Genomic DNA, 3760 nt, shown 5'->3' on the forward strand with positions numbered 1-3760 from the left:
AGCTGGAAAGAGATGTATCATCAATAGGACTTTGTTAGCAATGCGGTTTCACTGAAAGACAAGGCATATGATTTTTTGTCTATGACATAATGTAAACATTAAAAGAAAGTGTAATGAACTTTAAGAGATCTGACTTTCAGAGTTCTTTGGGTTTATGTATCGATTTATTATATTTATGTACAAGAAAGAAGGAAGGAAGGTGCATAGAATAAATTAATATAACACTATTTTTTATACTACACTATTTTTCAGCATTAAGGCCTGTTCACACCAGCATGAGATTTCGGTGCGATTTTCGCATGCGATCAATGAAAAAAAAAGGGCAGAATGAAAATGCAATTTCACTCAGAAGTACAGCAAGGACAACAGTATAATATGCTATTTGTTTATCAAGATGATAATATACCCTATTTGTATTTTTTTTTATTGATTTTCTTATTTTTTTGTTTCAGTAAATATGACTGCTATTTGTTATAATTGCCTTAATTGTCATTATTGTTCAAAATTGTTCAGAAGCATTTACATGTTTTCAGACAGCCAGTAATGTTCTGAGTGACTGTCAGTACGTTTTTCCAGGAGCTTGAATCCCTGCAGCATTCGTCTGATGCATCACGAAAGTATTTCACAAAGTTCAGTGTTCCGATATTCTACAACGAGGCAACACCAGCAAAACTAAATGTAATCTGTACTAAAACAAAACAACGAACACCGATGAATGAGAGGCGGAAAAAAACACTCTTCCAAGTACCAGGATGACGGCTCCATATATAGACAGGTAGACATTAATCCTTCCATCCGTCTTTGGTCACTTGACCACACTTAATGGTCGCGGGGCTCTTGCAACACTGAAGAACAAGACCATACAACGAATATGAAGGAGTAAGTACAAGCCAGGGGAGAACAATAACAATAATTAACAATAAGATTTATTTACATTTATTAAGGAAGACAGAATAAACATTGCTTCCCTAATGTGGCAACGCTACAGCACCCTCACTGGGTTTAGATTTCCTCTTTGTGAGAAAATGTGAGGATTTTTACAATATTCTTTTATTTTAACTGGTATGGAACACCCCTATTAATTCAATTCTCAATGCATGTCCTGGCTCTGTGACTTGGGTGCTCTGGGAAGGCTGCTGGGTTTGGAGTTGTCTGGCTTGTATTTTTGGCAGACGCCACAGCTTGTTAGTAGACTACAGGTGAGTGATGGTATTGTCATTGATTTGGGCTTCTGAAATTTTGGCTAATGTGCACTTATGCACACTTAGGATGGTTGATGGAGAAACAGGGTGAAGCTTCTATTTTTAGAGGCATGAAGATTTGTAATAACGTGAAGCCTTCAAATTCCATCCTTTCCAGGTAATGGCTCCACTTTTCCATAGTCCACACCACTGCTAAACACTTTTCAGAGGTGGAATAATTCCACTCTGTTGCCCTTTTAACTTTAGGCTATTACCTTCTTTCCTTCCAGAGTGAGGATTGCTCCCAGTCCCATGTCACTAGCGTTCATGTGGACATGGAACGGTTGGAAAAACTTGGACTGGGCGAGGACCAGTGGATCTTGAAGATCCTGCTTGAGAGCATTCATACATAAGATATTCATGTACATTTATTTATAAAAACAAAGCAAATCTTTCCACTCAGTTCTGTAAGAACCTTTTCCAAAAGCCTCTGGAATATGACAGCAGCATTGCAGAGTCCATACGGCATAGACTTGAATTGGTATAGCTGTTTAATTGTTATAAATACTGTAACTTCCTTACTCATCTCATCAATGTCCACCTGCCAGTACCCTGATTGCAGATCCAGTGTACTGAACCAGAAGGCACCTTCTGTTGATTCAAGGATGTCAAGTATCAGTGGCATTGGGTACACATCAGTGATGGTCTTGCCATTGACTATTTGGTAGTCCATGCAGAACCTGTACGAACCATCAGGTTTGGGGACCACGGCCACAAGGGAGGACCATGGGAAAGAGAGAAGGCTCAGTGATGTTAATATTGTCTTTTAACACCTGGTCTACCTGTTCTTCAATGATTTTCTTTTTGATATTAAGTTTGGAATTTGATTGGCATGTCATTCCTTAGGATGATCTAGTGTCCTAGCCAAGCAATTATAGGTGATGTTAGGCAAGGTTGACGTCAATCTCTGTAACTCCTCCTAGTTGTCTGAATCACAGATTGGACCAACTTCTGAAGTCAGGGAAGCTAGATTTAGAAATAAGTCTACTGTAAAACAGCTCATGACAACAGTGTCATTATTCAGCACCAGTCAGTCCAGTGTTGATTCATTTTAGTTCAGTAACTGTGTAAAATGGAAAGGGTGGTAGATGTATCCTCTCGCTTTGTTTTCAGGCCATAGAGGCTGGTTCTGACATCCAGGATAGCACCTATGGTACCAAGGAAATCCAAGCCTTTGGGCAGGAGTGTCAGGTGATTGTCCTTCATAATGTATGTGTTCACCTAACAGTCTGTACCCCTGCCATGTGTAGATAATGGACTTGTGTCTGGCTTGTTAAACCTTTCCATCAGCCATAATAAATCTTTGTGGAAAAAGAGCAGTGACTAATGAAGGGTCCTCACCTAGCTGTCTCTATAGGTGCTATCAGTGTGCAACATTGCTTTTATTGCCTTTTCTTCCACCATAATGGGCACCAGGAGTAGTGTTGTGAAATCATGATGTTGGTCTTTTTGGAACAACTACGGTCAAATGGCTTCTTGTTTGTCTTCTCTATACTTTTTTGATTCCCCACCTCTTGTCAGTAGCCTTTCGCTCTTATGCAGTTCTTCTCCACCAAGGATTCAATTTTGAGCAATTCTCCCACTGTGGTCACTGAACCTCTTTGGGTGTCAGCAACCTTGGTGTTGATCTTATTGAGAATGCAGCTCACCAGTTCCTCCTCTGAGATATCAGGTTTCCACTTCAATCAGAAGGCCCAGTAGTCCATAGCAAATGCTCTCAGCTGCCAGCACCCTCAACTTATCCTCTACCTTCGTCAGGTTGTCATCTGGAAGAAAAGCAGCCATGAGAGCGTTTGAAAGATCTCAGATAGAAAGTGGCCTACGCATAATACCAAGTTGTAGCTCTGACTGTTTTTAAATAGTAATTTTGGCAGCCCCTGAAATGGCATTTACCTAAGCAGTTTAAGTAAATACGCTATAGCACTTATTCAAGGACGTGCTTTTCATTGCTTAAACAGAGCAAGAACCTGAAAAGTGTTCAACTACAAGTCTGTCTGATTTTCTTCATCTGACTATCCCATTTCTCATCGCTAGGAAGCAAACAATCTATGACCGCCCTCTCAAGTTTCTCCAGGAATTCTTCATCCTTGCTAAGCCAGTGATCCATGTCAAGCCACCATCCACAACTTCCCTAAGACTGGTTTCCTAGTTAAAAGTACTGTATTGACTGTCCTTTTCTATTTTTGTTCAAGTTCAAATTCAAATACTTTATTGTCGTTCTTGCCTTTCAACAAGTGTCCAGCAGAACGAAATTGCAATTTCTCAGAGCCCAATGCTTAATGTGCATAATAGTGCAAACATAATAAAAAAAATATATATATATATACATCACAACAACAAATAACATCATATACATTACTATACATCTTAAGGTAGTGCAAAAATTGATGCATTGCACATGATTACACTATGAGTGTATAATCAATACTGCTCAAAAATGTCAGAACAGAAGAAATCACATATATGATTCAACCAATCTGTACATATATAACAGCAGTCCATCAGGTAGCAGCATAGGG

The 3760-nt window shown here is 39.3% G+C and overlaps 1 protein-coding gene across 1 annotated transcript in view; it reads right to left on the minus strand.

Moving 5' to 3' along the window:
- LOC107577921 (cyclin-dependent kinase 16-like) overlaps positions 1–3760 on the minus strand; it is a gene marked incomplete at both ends in the record, with an annotated part of 24454 nt that overhangs the window by 4152 nt on the left and 16542 nt on the right. The gene's annotated exons all lie outside the window — the stretch shown is intronic.

This window comes from Sinocyclocheilus grahami, unplaced genomic scaffold, assembly GCF_001515645.1.
Source record: "Sinocyclocheilus grahami isolate Dianchi unplaced genomic scaffold, SAMN03320097.WGS_v1.1 scaffold7763.1, whole genome shotgun sequence".
Lineage (NCBI taxonomy): Eukaryota > Metazoa > Chordata > Actinopteri > Cypriniformes > Cyprinidae > Sinocyclocheilus > Sinocyclocheilus grahami.